Source organism: Macaca nemestrina, chromosome 9 (genome assembly GCF_043159975.1).
Source record: "Macaca nemestrina isolate mMacNem1 chromosome 9, mMacNem.hap1, whole genome shotgun sequence".
Classification (NCBI taxonomy): Eukaryota; Metazoa; Chordata; class Mammalia; order Primates; family Cercopithecidae; genus Macaca; species Macaca nemestrina.
In genome coordinates, this window is record NC_092133.1 from 1,782,567 (window position 1) to 1,802,861 (window position 20,295).

The window sequence follows — 20,295 nt, forward strand, 5'->3', positions numbered from 1 at the left end:
CCCCCGGTGCACCAGGATTTATCTAGACTGCGTTGTCTTGATGCAAGGATAAAGTGTAGAAATTTAGAAAATTCATTTTTAAAAGAAAAAAATGGAAAAAAATGGGTCCTGAAGAATGTTGCCTAACTTTATAATGCACACCTAATGTTAACTTTTACAATAAATCTGATTCTTATACAATAGTAATAAAAACGTTGTAACATTCTATGCTTTGTTGGCTTCTGTACAATGTAATATTCTAGACAGTAGAAGTTCCATGTCACTGTCTGGATACAGTTACCACCATTGATAATGATGACATCATTACCAAGTGAGACAACTGTCAGGGAGGCCTTGAGATCTCTGACACCATAACAAAGACCCCAGATACCAGCTCAACAGAGGCCAAGACCCCGGGGCAGAAGAAACACCATCACTGAACAGTGCAGAAGTCCTCAGGTGTCCTGAGGCTAACCCTTCGGGTTGGGAGGGGAGCGTCTGGATTTATGACAGACATTAAAAAAAAAAAAAAAAAATCCCAGGTCTGTCACTTGGACAAAGATTTTATATTTTCAGGGAGCAGTTCCATGATGGACTCTGGAGGAAGCTGGCTTCTCTGCAGTGCTGCTGTGTCGTGTGCGGACTGACGAGGATAAGGCCTGGTGTGGTCTCCCGAGGGGCCTACTGGAGCTTGTCCTATGGTCACAGCGGGACTCTTCGCCTTACCCTGCAGTGTGGGGGAGTCTCAGGAACAGCCAGAACACTACAAGCTCACCCCCCTGCTGGGCACCAACTCAAGGGCTCACCCAGGGCTCATGGTATCTTTAAAGTAAGAAGTAAAAAACCACTAAATGGTATTGTAAACAACCTACTTACTAACATATGGGCCCTAAAGCTGAAGAAACTCGAAGAGCTCCCCCTAAAAGTGGCTCTACTAGAATGCAAGTCTGAAAGGTCTGCAAAGGCATTTTAATCGTGTTAGTGAAGGATTTCCACCAACATCTACACAGCGAGCTCCTGCGGCTGGCACTGTTCACCGGCTTCACATGGGAATCCCTGGCCTGGGATTTCTTTCTTTTTAAAAACCTTCAGACTTTGGAAGAAGGATTAGGTTGCTTCTTAGAAGTGTCACTATTAAATTACTGAAAATAACCTAACTAGCTTAAATGAAACTAAAATACTATGTATCGGATTAAAAAGGTCTACATCTATGTCATTTATACCCAGAGGGTGTATAAAATTACATAATTAATGGTATTCCAGCTCTGTCAGTGATTTTCGAACTTAATTAAAATGGACTGAGTCTTTTAAAAGAGAAACTCCCGTAACTGTCGGTGCTGAGAAATTTCATTAAGCTACGCAAACATGCGTGAACCTAAAGTTAGAAATACTGCAGCGCTCAATCTCTAAACCCAAACTAAATACACAAAATTACAAAACCAACATTTAAATTATCAATATCAAATTAACCTGATGGAGATAGTTTTTAATAACCAGACTGATGCTGAAAGCATAAATATGGTATTAAAGACACCAAGTTATGTTTTCGGTTTTTTTTTTTTTTTTTTTTGAGACAGGCTGGAGTGCGGTGGCTCGATCTTGGCTCATTGCAACCTCCATCTCCAGGGTACACGTGATTCTCACGTCTCAGCCTCCTGAGGCACTAGGATTACTCGCATGCGCCACCACACCCAGCTAATTTTTGTATTTTTAGTAGAGATGGGGTTTTTGCCATGTTGACCAGACTTGTCTCCAATTCCTGGCCTCACGTGATCGGGCCCGCCTCAGTCTCAAGTGATCAACTTGCCTCAGCGTCCCAAAGTTGAGTTAGGTATTTTAAAACTACCATAAACTTCACCATGGCTGCATTCTGCCTCCATTTCCCTGCTGGGGTAGGGGGAGCTTCTGCCCACAGTACAGCCTGGCACCTCCTGGCAGTCCCGGGGAGGCATCGGGTCTCTTCTCAGCCAGATGGGCTCCACTGCGATGTCACAACGCACCTGCCATGGCACCACTGCCGGCTGGCTGTGCAATCCTCACCCAACATCCGGGTCACATCAAATCCGCAAGGTGTCGGCAGCCACCCCGAGTCCTCTCAGACTCCCCCCCGCCGAACACGGTGGGCCACGCGTGTGTGTTCATCTCCTTTACCCTCCCACCCCCGCCCAGGTGTCAGAAGAAAGCAGAAAAAGCATCTATGTGAGCAGCTTCAACAAACGTGGGGACAGCAAGGGGCTGGCACAGAGATGCAGAAAGTCTTTCCGCAGCTGCTTTCCCCAGGTCGCCCCCATCCCCCCTGCCAGGTGGGAGCACACAGCTACTCCAGCTTCCTGTTCCTCAGACACTGGCTACCAGCCACTGTCCCCAGGGTGCCCTCTGAAATACTCCAGCCCAGGGGAAAGGGCCTCAATATTTGAACATTGGGGTTTCACAAGGACATGGCCAACCACAGTGAAGCTGCCAGCTGAAAAGCCCACGCCCACAGAAACAGCAGCCTCGCTCCACTCAGAAATAGAAACCAACAGCCACGACCTGCAGAGCCTCAAGAAGTCACCAAAACAAAAATGGGTGGAGCCGGACACAGTGGCTCACGCCTGTAATCCCAGCACTCTGGGAGGCTGAGGTGGGTGGATTACCTGAGGTCAGGAGTTCAAGACCAGCCTGGCCAATATTGCAAAGCCCCATCTCTAACCACAGTACTCCAGCCTGGGCAACAGAGGGAGATTCCATCTCAGTAAAAGATAACAAAAAACAAAAACAAGGATGGAATCTGAACAAAGAGAGACGGGAAAGCCCAATTCATGTTCTGGGGAGCTGTTAACTACCACCAGACGCTGCAGTCCCAGTGCTTGGCTGAGTGCTTAATAGGAGCCAGGTGCTATTCTAACCACACGCGAGCCCTGCACTAACCTAATCAGGCCTTCTAGGAGCCCCAGGAAGCAGGGCTATCATCAACCCCGCCTGATGGAGAGGAGAGGGATGCTGGATGTGGGACCCTGCGCCCGAGGTGACAAACCCCTGCTGGTGAGTGGGGGAGAACACCTGGGCTGGTCTCAGCCAGGACATCCAGCGGGGCCCCCAGGAAGGGAAGAATATGCTTGAGAAGGAAATAGGAGGAAAAAGTGCCATGTGAAATCCAAAGGGCAACAGTAATAACAAAAACCTTCAGATCTCCTCCAAAGGGTAGAGCAGAAAAAAAAGAGATGGACAACATGAAGGATAAGACAACCAGAGGATCCATTTCGGCGGCCCACCTCCCAGCTGATGAGTTCTAGAAACACAACAGAGAAAGCAAGGGAGAAGCATCCAAGGCCCCGTTCCCAGGCTCAGAAGCCCCGCATGGCTGACGGCAGACCCAGGCTGTGCACATCTCAATACCAGGGACAAATAGGAGATTCTAAAAATTTCCAAAGCAAATGAACAGGTCACATACAGAGAGGGAGTCAGATGGCATCACATGGGTTGCAGGAAACATGGGTGGTTGCCACCCTCAAAATTCTGGGAGAAGCCAATTTTCAACCCAAAATGCTAGACCTAGTCAAGTTTTCAATCAAATCTGAAGGAGGAATAAAAACGTTTTTGAATACGCAAAGAGCCAAAACAAACAAACAAACGTGTTCTCAGGAAACTGCTGCGAGAGGCAATTTGGCAAAATGAGAGAAAAAGCCAAGAGAAAGATCAGGGATCTGACTTCCAAAAAATGGTGAGGAGAATCTCAGGACACGAGCCAGGCGGCCAGCAGGCCTCAGAGTGGCTGTCCAGGCGCAGGAGACTGGTCTGGGGACAAGAAGAGCTGAGAGCTGATCTGATGTGTTGGTATTTGATAGACCTGTTGAAGTGTTTGCTAACAAAACAAACAAAACCAAAAAACAAACAAATAAATGCACTAAAGACACAGATAACTAAGCATATGAGAAAATCAGGCAATCATTAGCTCTAGGAAAGTGAAAACTTGTATGAAAAAGAAAAGGCATAGTTCAATAATACACAATATTTACCTGTTAACAAAATACTATGTAACAAAAACTTGCAACAGATTTCTTTCAACCTCTTTATTTGTGGGGAGTGGGGGTACAGGTGGGCTGAAGATAGTATCAGTGAAAAGCAGAATCATCAGTTGCCACACAGGAGGTTGGCACTTACAGCTCGAAATCACGGAACGAAAAGTGAGCAGTCCCAGCACGGGAGACAGAACCAGGGTGGCCTCACACGGCAGGAGAGGAAGGGCAAGTGACGAGGAGGTCCCAGGTTTAAAGGCCATTTGGGTGCCATGAGGAAGCAGACTAGGAGCTGTGGATGGGGAAGGGGAAGTGGAGTCAGTGGGATCTGTAAAAGATGGCCTAGAAGTCACAACCACATGCCCCAGGGAGAGTCGGCCGCCAGTGGCAGGGAGGGAGGCACGGAGCACAGCCAGGAGCTGCTGTGAGAATGGAGAGGGCAGGTGTGGGGGACAGAGCACAGCCCCTCAGGCTGCACTGTTTCCATGAGGCATGAGGGAGGGTCATCTGCTAGGAGTGAAAGGGAGGGGACACGGGTGATGTGGGGGAGCCTACGGCGGAAGTCCCCTCAGAAGAGAGAAGAGTGACGAGTCTTGAGAAATGCAGGCCTGCCTCGCAGTATCCATGTCCACTTCGGACCTGAGGCCAGCAGCTTATCTTTTTAAGCTGATCCTACACCTGAGTGGCTCTAAACCAAGCACTGTGTGGGTGGCCTCAAGACAACACAAAGCCTGTATTCACGTGGCTTACGCTTTAGTGAATGAAACACTAAGGGCAACACAAGACCATCAGGTACCGTTCCCACAATGGCATTTCCAGCCTGCCCAGTGGCTGGGAGGAGGCAGAGGCTCAGAGGATCAGGAGGGGGAGCCTGAGCAGGGCAGGGACGCCCGAGTCTGAGCCCCAGGGGAGACAATGGCATGGAGGAAGCCGGTGTGGGGAGCAGGGTCACTCTGCTGGAAGCACAGGAGACAGGAATCCAAGGGAGTGCCTGAAACCAAGATTTCCAAGGCAGTGCAGGGGGCAATGACAAGACTGTCTGGGGCCATCAGCCTTCAGGAGATCCAGAAACTGCATCTGGAGAGAAACACAACGAAGGCAGACAAACAACTCCAGGGTGACATCTGGGGTTGAGGACAGAGGCGCCTGTTGTATTATTCTTCTACTTTTCTTTTATATGTACACCATTTCTAACTACTTCCTTTAACTGGTCTGTCAAATATGAATGCATCAGATCAGCTCTCAGATCTTCTTGTCCCCAGAGACAATGTCTCCTGGCCCGTCTCCCCTGCCTGGATGCCCATTTGGAAGCCTGCTGGCTGCATGGCTCATGTCCTGAGACTTTTCCTCATAGTTTTTGAAAACTCACTAGGTTTTTCAAAACAACATAAAAATGTGACTACTTTACTTCTGCACTTCTCTGGATCTTCACTTCCGCCAGCCTCCGCCCACGGCACCCACCACCTCTGCTGGAGGGTTGCTGCGGCCTTCAAGGGGGTCCCCCATTTCCTCTCCTGAGCCTCAGAGCCCAATGTCCAGAAAGCAGCAGGAGGAAGCTCATGAAAAAGCATAAAGATAACATTACCAGCCTGAACACACCCTATCAATACCCAGATACCACAATCAGTCTATCACCAGAAAAGATACAGTCCTCAAAACGCATCACCTAAAATTACTGAGTCACTGTCAAAACAAAAGGGATCCATGACAGACACGACATGAAAGTTTCCCGCAGGTCCGTTTCTGCTTCCCCTCTTCGGCTAGTTCTGGAGTGGTCATTCAAACACACTTCCTGGCACATAACCACAGACCAGGTACTCCTCACAAGACCACGGCCCCTTCCCGATGGTCTCCACCTGGCCACCAGGAACTGAGGTGGCCTAGCAGCCCAAGAGGTGGTTATAAGGAAAACCAGTGCCCTACTGGAGGCACCAGCAAATCGGACCCCCAGTAAATACCCAGCCACACCAGGAGCACATTGCCAGGATGCCAGGCCCGCCCACCCTCCCTCTCTCCCTCCCTCCGGGGGCAGAGGAACTGGTGTCCACCATCCCCAGCCGTCAGGGAAGGGCGAGTACAAGCCACACTGCAATGTCACACTCTCACACACCGGCTGAAATGAGACTGACCTTTAAAGATATCCACGGCAGCTCTCGCAGACCGCTCCTGGAGCAAACGGGTACAGCAACTCTGAAAACCATCGGGCAATATCCACCAAGGCGAAACATGCATATCCGGTGACCCAGAAACTCCACTCCAGACACACAGCCACCAGAATTACACATGTGCATCACTGAACCACTTACGAGAATCTTCACAGAAGAATCAACTCGAATGTCCGTCAACAGTAGAAAAGATGCATAAACTGTGGCATATTCATACAACGGAACACCACGCAGCAATGAAAATAATCAAATGACCACCACCTAACACCACAGGTTACTTACAGAAAGCTCAACACTGCAGAGGACTTAGGGTGCAATTCCATTTATACCACGTTCAAGAACGGGTGTCCAATGCGCGATGCCAGCTGGGGCAGGAGCTGCCCCGGAGGGAGGGAGGGAGGGCCTGGAGTCCTGGCAATGTGCTCCTGGTGCGGCTGGGTATTTACTGGGGGTCTTTGCTGGGTGACAGTCAGTACTGCATGCCTGGGATCGGTGCCTTCTGCAGGTATCCCATACTGCAGCAAACATCCCACGGACTTCAGGCACAAGCAGCTGTCCATCTTCACTCGGACTCTCACCGCCTCCGAGCTCTGTGCCTCCCGCACTCCGACCCACGCACCCGCCCTCTCTGAAGGCTCCCTTCATCCTCTTGATCTGAAACGTGCAATCCCTGACAGCAGCTTCCCCCAGGCCCTCTCCACGGGGGTCTCTGTTCTCTCACACCCGACTCCCTGGGGAGAGTTTCTCCTTCCTCCATTTGATGCTCCCAGACCACGGCTCCTCCCTCCTCAAAATGACTGTCTCACACCTTTCCTCTCCCCTCAAACTTCCAGCGCCCCAGCCACTCACTCTGCCCACTTCCTATTAATTTTTCATGAAAAACAGAAGAACCCAAAAGAGAACAGCCATAATCTCCCTGCCAAAGACACCCCCTGCAATGGAAGAAGCCACTGCTTCCAGCAGAGACCACCTGGAGCAGGATGACACAAGCCGGGCAGCTCTCTGGACTTGTGGTCACCACACCCTCTCCTCTCCTCCCAGTCCTTTGTGAACTCGCTGTAGGGAGTGCTCTGCTTCCCTGACTCACCAACTTCACCCATTTCAACCCACCCCTACTCTGGCAACCCGTTCGTTTCCTACCGTTACCCACCCAATCACTTCTCTCCTCTACACGCTGGGTAGAGACAAGCTGCTGGGCGAGGCCATTTGTTTCCTGCTCTGCGGCACCTGACAGAGCTGGGTGCACACACAACAGTCAAAACACACATCCAGCCAGAAGGTTTTCGGAAATCACAACTCTTTCACATAAAACTTCTCTAAGAATTTAGTACGTGTGCAGAAAGAGGAGTAGAGCTGCTCTCCAAGGATGCACAGTTTACTGAGGCTGTCAGGCGGTGAGCTTAACACAGGGCACTCTGGATATGACAAACTGACAGACAAGGAAAGTGGGAAACAGTCTACCTCTTCTAATGTTTTGTAGAGCCAGGGTCTCACTATGTTGTCCAGGCTGGTCACAAACTCCTGGGCTCAAGTGATCCTCCTGCCTCAGCCTCCCAAAGTACTGAATTACAGGCGTGAGCCACTGCACTCAGCTGGAAGTAAGACATTTTCCACAAGCAGACACAGATACACACATATACACGTTTCTGTGTCTTTTCAAAGAAACTCACCTAAAGGCAAAAAGTCCATTCTGTTCAAAAACCAGACAGAAACTAAATAGAAGTGAATTACAAGCCTCTACCATATATTAAAAAAATTGGAAAACTATTTATGTCCGAGACCCAGTAAGCCTCTAGAGACACTATAATCTAAAAGCATCCAAAATTGAGTTTATCCAAATTACTGACAGAGGCAGGGGACAGCCAAACGCAATACGTAGGCAAGTAGGGAAAGGTCCTGGGAGACTCTCTGTCCCGCCCAGGTCATTGTGCATGGGGTGGGGGAAGTCACCTCAACAACCCACATTGAAAAATCCTGCCCCTTAACACATGCCCAGTAAGGGAAATAAATCAATGTGGAGGGGCTCAGACTAAGGGCCTGTGCGCACTGAAGAACGGGGCGGAGCCACCAGGAATACTCACCTTATGCTGGGGATGGGCCTGGCCTCTTCAACCTCTGTGTGGTGGCCTGGTATTCAATTTGTGAGGGGAAAACCTGCCTGGAGAACCCCGCTCTTTTCTGAGAGCTTTCCTTTGCTTAATAAATTCTGCCCTCCTCACCCTTCAATGTGTCCACATGCCTGATTTCTCCTGGTTGCAAGGCAAGAACCTGAATTTAGCTGACCAAAAAAAAAAAAAAAAAAAAAAAAAAAAATCCTGCATCATTATGACTAGACTGGATAAAATGTGACAAAGCAGAAAATTCTGCATATTACTTTCTAGTCACTTAGGCACTAAAAAAAAAAGTTTGTGGCAAATTATTCTAAAATGCAGAAGTCAGAAAGAACAACTGAAACTTAATTTCTCTGCTACAGGAACAAACAGTATTTTTGAAATATGAGAAGTATACCATATCCTAGGAATGCAAGGTTGGTTTAACATACAAAAACAAATCAACGTAATACATCATACTAACAAAATTAAAGGACAAAGACCACAGAGGTCATCTCAATAAATGAAGATAAAGCATTTAACAAATCCAACATCTTTCCATGATAAAAACACTCAACCAACTAAGAATAAAATGCAACTTTCTCAACTTGACAAAGAGTACCTACAAAACCACAGCTAACATCACACTTAATGATGAGTCTGAATGCTTTTCCCTTGAGAGCAGGAACAAAACAAGGATGTTTGATTTGTTAACTTCTAGTAAACATTCTACTGGAAATTCTAGCTGGGGCAATTAGGCAAAGAAAAGAAATAAAAGGCATCCAGATTAAAAAGGAATAACATATCTCTATTCAGAGCCAGCATTATATTGCATATAGGAAATCCTAAGGAATCCACAAACACAAAACCCATCAGAACTAATAAACAGGTTCAGCAAGGACACAGGATGCAAGGCCAATAAAGTCAACTGCATTTCTACACCTAGCAATGAAAAATTCAGAAACAAAAGCAAGAGAACAACTCTGTTTACAATATCATCAAAAAGAATAAATACTTAGGAATAAATTTAATCAAAGAATGACAAGATTTGTACACTGAAAATTGCAAAATATTGTAGAAAAAAATTGAAGATCTGAATATAAGGAAAGTTATCCTGTGTCACGACTGGAAAACTTAAGAAAATATCTCCACTGTTCTACAACAGTCATGGTATTAACCCTGTCAAAATCCCAGCTGCCTTTTTTTTTTTTTTTAAACAAAAATCGCCAAACTAATTCTAGAATCATATGGAAGTGCAAGGGATCCAGAATAGCCAAAATGATCTTTAAAAAGAGCAGAGGTGGAAGACTGACATCTCCTGATTTCAAAACTCACCATAAAGCTATAGTAACCAAGACAGTATGGTATTGGCATGAGGACAGACATATACACCAACAGATCAGAGGTCATAGTCTAGAAGGACATTTATGGTCAACTGATTTTCAACAAGTGTACCAGGACAATTAATGGGAAAAGAATACTATTTTAATAATGATGCCAGGACATCTAAATATCCACATGCAAAAGAAAAAAGCTGAACCCTTATTTACACCACATATAAAAATTACATATAAATATCATTATAATTCATTGCACATAAATTACATATATGTAATTACATAAAAATATGGATCAAAGACTTAAATGTAAGAGCTAAAGGAATAAATCTTCACAATCTTGGATTAGACAGTGGTCTCTTACATATAATACCAAAAGCACAAACTTTTGAAATAAAAAAAATAAAGTGGACATCATCAAAATTAAAAATTCTTGTGCATCTAAGGATGCCATGAAGAGACTGAAAACACAACTAATGGAATGGGAGAAGTTGTTTGCAAATTGTGTGTCTGATAAGGGACTTGTATCCAGAATACCTGAAGAACTCTTACAACAATAAAAAGACTGGTCTGGGCATGGTGGCTAACACCTGTAATCCCAGGAATTCAAGACCAGCCTGGGCAACATAGCAAGACCCAATCTCTACCAAAAATTTTTAAAAAGTTAGCCGGCTGTGGTGGTGTATCCGCAGTCCCAGCTACTTGGGAGGCTGAGGCAGGAGGATCGCTTGAACCCAGGAGTTACAGTGAGCTACGACCACACCACTGCACTCTAGCCTGGGTGACAGAGCAAGACCCTATCTGTAAAATAAATAAAATAAAAAGACAAGCCAATTGAAAATGTAATTTTTCAAAAAAAATATATAAAAATGTCCAAATAAGCATAGGAAATGCTCAACATCATTAATCACTAGGGAAATACAAATCAAAAACACCAGATACCAGTTCACAACTATTAGGATGGCTAAAATTAGACAATAACAAGCGTAGGTGAAGATGTGAAGAAAAACTGTTCAAACACTGTCGGCGGGATTATAAAATGTTGCAGCCACTTTGGAAAACAGTTTGGTAGTTCCTCAAAAACATTAAACACAGTTGCCATATGACCAAGCTTCATTCTATAGACCCAAGAGCACAGAAAAGACATGTCTAAACAAAAACATGTACAAGAATGTCCATAGGTGCATTTGTAAGAGCCAAAAAGTAGGAAGAACCCATCAACTGATTAATGGATAAACAAAAATGGAAAACAGTTTGTCCAGGAAAGGAGGGAGGACTGATGCATGCTGCAGGATACACCTCGACGGCATCACGCTGGTGGGAAGCGGCTGGCACAGAGGGCCATGACTCCACGTATATGACATGTGGAGAACAGGCAAATCCACAGAAACAAAGTAATCAGTGGTTACCTGAGGGCGGAGCAGGGAGGGAATGGGAGGGACTGCTAGTGGGTTTCTTTTGGGGGTGACGGAGGAAGGTTCTAGAGCTGGGTAGTGCAGATGGCCATACAACTCTGAATATTCACCCGCACACTTCACAAAGGATGAGCTCTGCGCTCGATGAATTACAGCTCAAGAGCTGTTTTAAATAAAACTACCCCATGGATCAAGTCACTAAAAGGGCCTCACAACTTGCGAACATTCTCAAATACACTCTAAAAGTAGACTAATTATTACAAGTTTTAAAAATAACCAACAAACAAAAATCTGCTATAAATTTGTTTTCCACAAATTACTAAATTCATTTTCCTGTTTAAACCTAAAGGGACTTTGTTTTCTTTTTGGCTACTTTCCAATTTTTTTTAAGAAAAAGTTGACACACAACTCATTTTTGTGATGAGGAGTACTTAACATCCACTCTTTTTATTTTTCAAGAATACATCAGCATTAACAATAGTTACTGTAAATACCGTTACTTGACTTCTCAGAAGCATATACATAAGTAAATGCCATCAGAGAGAAACCGTCAATCTTTTATTACGTTTCACTGGAAAATCGGTGTTTGCATCACTCTGTTATCATAAGTCTTGTCTTGTCTAACAAATTTCAGAAGACTTCAGAATTTCGGAACCATATTAAACCACTGCCATTGAAGCCTATGAGAGGTAGGACCACTCTTTTCAAGGAAAATCTGATTTACTAAGAATATTCCATGCTATTTCCCCCATGCCATGCTGAAAAATGAGAACATCTTTATCCAAAAGGCTGTCTGACTGAATTTATTAACCTTTCTCTCAAACATATTAAAGCAACTTGAATTACTACTAGGCAATTTTATGCTCAATTTCATGCTTAGAAGTTCTTTTTGCAAATAAGAACTGTGTGAGCCATGGTAGACTCTGATTTACAGGCAAATCAAAGCACTTTATAACCAACAACAGGCCAGGGGCTCTGACACGATCACCAGCATAGTCACTTTGGAAAATTAAAAATACACTCTCCCCGACTGAGCAAAACCGGTTCCAGCCCACCTCCGCACACTGCAGCTGCTGAGTTCTATTTTTTAAACTCCAATCTGACCATGCGGTTTTGAATCCTCACTGCCCTCAGGAAAGACCGAAATCCTCATCTGACTCCCTCTTCGCTTTCACACCCCATCGCCCAGCCTGTTCTTCTCTCCTGTGTCAAGTCCTCCCACCCTCTCTCCCGTGTGCAGGCTCCTTCCATCCCTCATCCCTGTCCAGGCCCATCCCTCATTCACACCTGAGCTCAAGCGTTCCTTGTTCAGGGAAGCCTTTTGACTCCTAGAGCCCTCGTCTAATGGCAACAGGTAACTACTTAACTGCCGAAGCCTTAGGACCCCTGTGCGCTGTGGGGCAGTACCTTTACTCATGGTGCCTTCTCAAACCGCACCCGCAAAGTGAGGCTGCGGTACCCCCCGGTCACTCCCTGCACGTCAGCAAAGCCCCTCTGGCATCTCCTGTGGCAGATCTAGACATGCAACAACACATATGACTATCTTTAAGTGTTTCAGAGTCAAACTAGCAAGAAGGCAGTGGCGAGTATTTCCCTTGCCTCTACAGAAAAGATCACCACTCTGAGAACTGGCATCGAAAGGGGAAAACACATCTCACACTTCAGGAAATGAACCTAGCCCGTCATACCAGCAAAACAAGCTGCTCATGTCTCTCTCCCAATAACCTGTCCCTGAAATTCGTCTTCTGTTAGCATTTATGAGAAACACACACAACCCTGAGATTCCTGTTTTATTTTTTGTAAAGACAGGGTCTCGCTATGTTGCCCAGGCTGGAGTACAGTGGCGTGATCTTGGCACACTGCAACCTCCCCTGCCTCCCGGGTTCAAGCGATTCTCCTGCCTCAGCCTCCTGAGTAGCGGAGACTACAGGTATGCCCCACTACGCCCAGCTAATTTTTGTATTTTTAGTAGCAATGGGGTTTCACCATGTTGGCCAGGCTGGTCTCGAACTCCTGAGCTCAGGTGATCCACCCACCTCAGCCTCCCAAAGTGCTGGGATTACAGGCCTGAGACACCATGCCCAGCAATAATTTTTAAAATAAACAAAAGTAGGTTAGAAACAAACCTCCTACTTGAAAAACTCCACATCTAATTCTGCCACAAAAAGGAATGAAATTCTGGCATATGCCACAACATGGCCAAGCCTTGGAAACATCATGTAAAGTCAGCCAGATGCAAGTGGACAAACACTATGTCAATTCCACCTGCATGAGGCCCCTAGACTGGGCAAATCCAGAGACAGAAAGTAGAATGGTGGTTGCCAGGGGCTGGGGAAGGGGAGAAGGGGAGTTACTGTTTAATAGGACAAAGTTGTGCTGGTAATGATGAAGCTGTTTTGGGAACAGGTAGTAGTGACAGCTACACAACGCTGCAAGTGCATTTAACACCACTGAACTGTACACTTACAAACGGCTAAAATGATAAATATTATGCCATGTATATTTTATCACAATAAAAAAAAAATTCCTAGACCTCAAAAAAAAAAAAAAAAAATCCCAATCTATGCCAACCTGGGTGTCCGGTTTCTCTCTGTAGGTCAAGTGAAACACGGCCCAAACCACCCTAAGTTGCTGAGATACAGACGCGAACTCCACAGAGCCCGCCTCTGGGTGGTGTGTGCGCCTCCACCACAGTCTGTCCTGCGGGGAACACGGAGGTCACCAGCGCGCATGGCCAGAGAGAGGTTCCATCTACTTTTTAAATAACCCAGCAGCAGACGTTTAATGGATTTCTACGATTACTATTTTACCTATGACGTACTGATCACTGCTTCAGGGAGTACGCAGAAAGCCCTATGCTGATACCTTCATAATCCAAATAGATTATGTCTTCTACTACTGAATTCTTTAATGAACAGTAAGTAAACTGAGAATGGTTAAAGTAAAAACTTTCTCATTCTCTCCATTTTAAGTCAAGATCACTATTACACACCTGAACTTAACCGGGGCTCTATGGCAGAGGAGATTAATAATTTTGGTTAATACTACTTCAAGGATTATCTAATATTTCAGACGCCTTTAACAACTTACTGATACATCTATCTGTTACCATAAACGAAGTCAAAATCTACTAAATGTGACCTGTGACATTCAACTAGATCTCTAGCGTCTGACAAAATTGCAGGGAGCCGGAGAAGCACGGCCGCGGCAGAGCTGCAATCCACCATCGGCCCCTGTCTGATAAAAGTGCTTTTAAAAGGCCGGGCGCGGTGGCTCAAGCCTGTAATCCCAGCACTTTGGGAGGCCGAGATGGGTGGATCACGAAGTCAGGAGATCGAGACCATCCTGGCTGACACGGTGAAACCCCGTCTCTACTAAAAAATACAAAAAACTAGCCGGGCGAGGTGGCGGGCGCCTGTAGTCCCAGCTACTCGGGAGGCTGAGGCAGGAGAATGGCGTGAACCCGGGAGGCAGAGCTTGCAGTGAGCTTAGATCTGGCCACTGCACTCCAGCCTGGGCGACAGAGCGAGACTCCGTCTCAAAAAAAAAATAAAAAAATAAAAAAATAAAAGGCAACCCATGGATCTATTCGGATAAACACTCAAGAGCAGGGACAGGCTATGAACCTATTTCACAGACACTGCCTCCAGCGAGGAAGGAGTGCGGGCAACGGAGTTGGGGAGTTGAAACGGAGACGGAGACCCTCGATGTGACCGTAGCCTTCACGTCTTCAAAAACCCAAAACAATGGACCGTTGTTAGGTGTGGAGTACGGGGGTGTTTATTTATATTATATATTGAGCTAATAATATATAATTATTTATTCTAAAAGCAACCTATATGTCTATCCAAATGTGAGGTGGCAAACAACGGAGCCTCCCGTACACAGGTTACTGCAAAGGACAGAAACAAAGCTGAGACGCCGCCTTCAATGCCTATGAAAGTCAGGAGCTTTTACAAATGCACTGATACATGTAAGGTACACTCCCCCCTTTTCAATCATTACTATTAGCTGAGTTTTTGCTTTGCTCTCTTTTAAATCTAGTTATGTACCAGAGCTTTTGTAATGAATACACTTTCAGGGATACTACTTTGCCATTCTAGATTCTGGAACAGAACTATTGAAACGAAAAAAATAAAAAAAGGTTAAGGTATTTTCAAACACGACAAAATGGCAGCCTAAAACAGTTAAAATTCCAGAAAACCGGAGCACAACAGAAGGTGGGGTGATGAGCAGTGCTGAGTCATTATTAGAGGTGCATGGACGGAAAAACCTTCCTCCTTCGAGTTGCTAGAACTCCCTCTTTACCTTTTCTTAAGGGCACTTTTCTCCTTATATCTACAAAACAATGCATTCTTAGTGTGGAACATAAAATGATACAGAAATGTGCAGAACAAAAGCCAAAGTCTCTGTTCAGTGCAGACGTGACCCCTCCTTCCCCCAGACACCCCGATGTTGCCCCTGGATATCTGCTTTCCAGAGCAGCATTTACGACCACACTCAGCTTCGGATGGGGTCACTGTTGTTCTGCAAAAGCTGCTGTTTTTCACCCAACACAGACTGCTCTCCGAGGGGCACAGAATACTCTCACTCCACAAAGTGTGTGTTCTAACACACTTAACCGCCTCACTACTTTTAGGCATTTAGCGTTTTCAACATTGTATTGCTGCAGTGCACATCTTTCGGAAATGCTGGCCTATTTCCTGTAGGATTCCTACAAGTGGAACCTTGGGGTCCTAACCCTTGTGTTAAGTTTGAGATAGAAATGTCAAATTACCCTCCAAAAAATGAGTGTACACGCTTTCCAGAAATGACTAGGAAAAATGGAACATTATTGTTGCTTTAATTAGAATGTCTTTGCTTATTTTATTTGAGACAGGGTCTACTCTGTTCCCAGGCTGGAATGCAGTGGCGTGATCACAGCAGCCTTAACCTACTGGGCTCAAGGGATCCTCCTGCCTTGGCCTCCCAAAGTGCTGGGATTACAGGTGTGAGGCCGGTCATATCTTCGCTCATTAATGCCATTTCTATGATGATTTATGTTAACTCTTTTACTCACCACCCATTTAAAACAAATCAGCCATTAGATGTGGTTAAACATGCAGACCTATTGTTTTTTTCACTCAAATATTGCTAATTATCAGAGAACCGATTGCCTCTTTAGGGCAGGTGTGGTGACTCACCCAAGGACTCCTAAAAGCACTTCCTGTGTGCCGGTGCGGTGCCAGGTGCTGTGCACAATGCAGAAAAGATCAGCACAGCCTGTATCTTCACACGGCTGCATTCCTATTTTAGTTGTGGTTTTATCATCTCTGGAGATCCAGATAAAATAAGCTCAAGTATGTTTCATGCTCTCAGGTATCTAACATCATTAGCAAGACTTCTATGACTACTCCAGGATTGCCTGTTTTCATGGTTGCCCCTGCCTCTGAGCTCTGAACTCCTGACAGTCCACATCCGCCATGGCGGTCCCATGAGATAATAATGGAAGCCTGTAACGGAGTAAGCCCTACCACCTGGGCTTGGTAAGTGCACTCTCAGACGCTCGCATGGCAAAACGGCCTAACGACGCATTGCTCGGAAAATATCCACCCCCATCGTTAAGCCTCGCATGATGTATTTAAGTTCAATTCACCAATCGCCTTTTGTCCCACTCATTATTCCCCTTCCACCCCACTACTGACTCAAACATGGATCTCAGCTCTTTTTCTTCATCTCCAGAGTAGCAACAGCAATAAAAACACCTCGTCAAAGACACATGTATAATAAATTCAACTGTGCTTGGAGAGGAGAGTGTGGAATGGGGGCAGAAGAATTAAAAGTCAAGGTCAGTAATTTTTAAAAACTCAGAATACTAATATTCATAACATATAAAGAACTACAAGCTGGGTGCGGTGGCTCACAACTGTAATCCCAGCACTTTGGGAGGAGGCCGAAGTGGGCGGATCACTTGAGCACAGGAGTTCGAGACCAGCCTGGCCAACATGGTGAAACCCCATCTCTACTAAAAATTAAAAAAAAAAAAAAAAAAAAAAAATTGGCCGGGCATGGTGGCATGCCTGTAATCACGCCTCACGAGGCTGAGGCAGGAGAGCTGTTTGAACCTGGGAGGCAGAGGTTGCAGTGAGCCAAGATCGCACCATTGCACTCCAGCCCGGATGATGAAGCGAGATCCCATCACAAACAAACAAACAAACAAAAAAACCCACTTTTACAGACTGACTTTTTTAAGTTCAGTAGAAAAATGGACAAAAGATGTGACCAAAGCAATTCACAGAACAGAAACAGTCAAGGAATGTGCATGGCCTCTGACAGCGCATCCCCACTCCTGGGCGTCTGCCACCCAGGAAGGGCAGAAGGATGAGACTCTCCTGCACTGTCATTAGAAACACTGGACTAAATAAGTAAGGGAATACTATGCAGACATCAAAAAGGATGAAATGAGCCACATAAAAAGGCAGCCTGGTTAAAAATTTAAGTATGGGCTCTGGACTCAGAACGTCTGCGTGCAAATAATGGGTATAGCACCGATTAACTCTGAGACCTTCACCAAGTAACTTCATCCTCCTGCTACTCGATCATCTCATGTATATGATGAAGGCAACACAGCAGTACTTACATCTCAAGGGGCTGCGGCCGGGGGTCAAATGAGCTCGAGTATGGCTGAGCAGAAAGCCCAGTTCACTGTAAGATCTCCAATTATAGACTCTTAATGAAAAAAGGCAAGTGGCGGCTGCATGCCATGGCTCATGCCTCTATTCCCAGCATTTTGGGAGGCTGAGGTGGGAGGATCACTTGAGTCCAGGAGTTCAAGACCATCCTGGGCAACAGAGCAAAACCCTGTCTCTACAAAGAAACAGAAAAAAGCTGGGCATGGCAGTGCACACCTATAGTTCCAGCTACTCGGGAGGCTAAGTAGGGAAAGGACTGCTTGAGCCTGATCAGGCTGCAGTGAGCTCCGATTGTACCACTGCACTCCAGCCTGGGTGGCAGAGAAGTAAGACCCTATTTCCAAAAAAGGAAAGGAAAGGAAAAGAAATAGCAAAAAACAATATTGAGTAATACAGAAAATCTTATTCAACGTTTAGAAAAAGGTTCCACATTTGTGGATCAAAAAAGATTGCCGATACACAAACTAGGTTTTAAAATATAAACAAACACATAAACACATAGAAAATGATCTACAAAGATACAGTTAAGAGCAGTGGGTTCTGAGGAAGGCTCCAGGACAGCAGTGGGATGAAGAGGAACTTTCGCTCTGTGCTCTTGATCCAGCTGTTCTCAGCTGCTCTATCATTTGATTTTCTTTAAATAATAAACACTCTATTTTTGTATTGTGAGACAAAACCAGACAGTCTGGTAGAGAGGAGAGAGGACAGTGAACCCTGAGGTCTGCCCTGTCCTTCACTCCTACTGCTAACGGCTGGCATTCAAGCAGCAGTTCTCAAAGGGTGGTCTGTGGGCCCCTGAGGATGCAACGGTCCTCAAGAACCTCTCAGAGGGTCCATGAGGTCGAGACTATTTTCATCATAATCCTTGTACGTCATCTGCCGTTTTCATGCTGTTGTCATTTCCACGGATGAGCAAAGCCAAGGGCAGGTGGAGCTGCTGGCGGCTCAGCACGATCTGTGGCAGCAGCCCCAAGCTCTCCTTTCCACACCCTACACAGGCAGGGAAAAAGGGAAAGAAAAAGGAAAAAGGCCAGTTTTGCTTAGCTTATTCCCTGATGAACAGTTAAAATAATTCTCCACTTTATGTAATTCCAACCCTGTGATAAAATGTGCCACAAAAGAACTTTTGCTGCATCCCCAAGTACAACTAACTGTCCCAAGAAAAAGCACACAGTAGTTGTTTGTGTTGAAAAACAAAACACAAAATTGAGTTTCTCCCATCGCATCCTCATAGCACACTTAAGACACCGGATGTGTGGGGACCTCTCCCAACAGCAAGGAAGCAATCGATTCTGCAGCCGGACACCGGCCGGGGTCCCCTGATTCCATTAGATCTTGACGCTGGGAGAAAGCATCAGATCCTACAGGTTGAGTGCTCTGTCCCACGAGACTGCCCCCCACTTTGAAAGCCAAAGGCAAGCCTCACGTTGTGTTACTTGTGCTTCTGACTGACTCGCTATCAATCAGAGTGTCCACAACCCCGACTGGGCACACACATCTCAGCGAAACACTTTAATTTAGCGGTTTATTATAAAGGCTACCACAAAGGACATGGAGGTGATGCAAACGGAGGCGATGCATAGGGCGAGGGATGGGGGCTGAGATGCAGAGCTCCCATGCCCTCTTCGGGCGGGCCCCCCTACAGAAACATCTGGAAGCTATCTTCAAACCCAGCCCATACATAGGCAAGACTGTTTAAATCACTGGCCACTGGTGATCAGCTTAACCTTCAGCTCCCCGCCCCTCACCACTCCCCAAGGTTGGGGATTAGGGCTGAAAGTCCCAACCCTCTAATCCTGCCTAGTCTTTCTGGTGACCTGACCAGCCCCCGTTGTGAAGTTACCCAGGGGTTGCCAGCCCTTAGCCAACTCATTCCCAAAAGACACCACTGAAGCGCCCAATGATTTTAGGAGGTGTGTACTAGTGAAGACCAAATACACATTCCACAGTATCACACAAACTGAACTAGCCCTTTTTTTCATGGAATGCCATTTTTATTTGAAAAAACTGACCAACTTTGGCTTATTAAGAGTTTGGTATATGGCAGAAATTAGTTGAAAATGAACACAGCCTCTCATTTCACAGAAAATAACTGACGGTATTTGTTACCAATGATAAAATCCAAGCTTTCAACAGAAAATTAGAATTTTGGAAAACTTTTATCTACTACTGCTAATTAGACAGTTTCTCACTTTCTCTTCTGATGAGGTCAGTGGTGACATTAAAAAATATGATTTTCTTCAATTTTATATAATGGAATGTGTTAACATTTAGGAAAAAAAACAACTCTACGTAACAACATTTCCGAACGACCCCCATGTGATGGTAACCAAATCATGTCCATGAGCAAAAGACCCACTCTGAGCACAAGACAGACCTCAGGTTCTGACAGAAGAGAGGACAGAAATGTCACTGACCCCACACGGCCGGTTCGGACGGAAGAGAGGACAGAAACGCCACTGACCCCACACGGCCGGTTCTGACGGAAGAGAGCACAGAAACGCCACTGACCCCACACAGTCAGTTCTGACGGAAGAGAGCACAGAAACGCCACTGACCCCACACGGCCGGTTCGGACAGAAGAGAGGACAGAAACGCCGCTGACCCCACACGGCCGGTTCGGACGGAAGAGAGGACAGA

At 45.8% G+C, this 20,295-nt stretch overlaps 1 protein-coding gene across 5 annotated transcripts in view; it reads right to left on the minus strand.

Moving 5' to 3' along the window:
- Nucleotides 1–20,295, minus strand: part of LOC105470886 (protein phosphatase 2 regulatory subunit Bdelta) — a 50,556-nt gene that overhangs the window by 21,102 nt on the left and 9,159 nt on the right. The window lies entirely within an intron of this gene.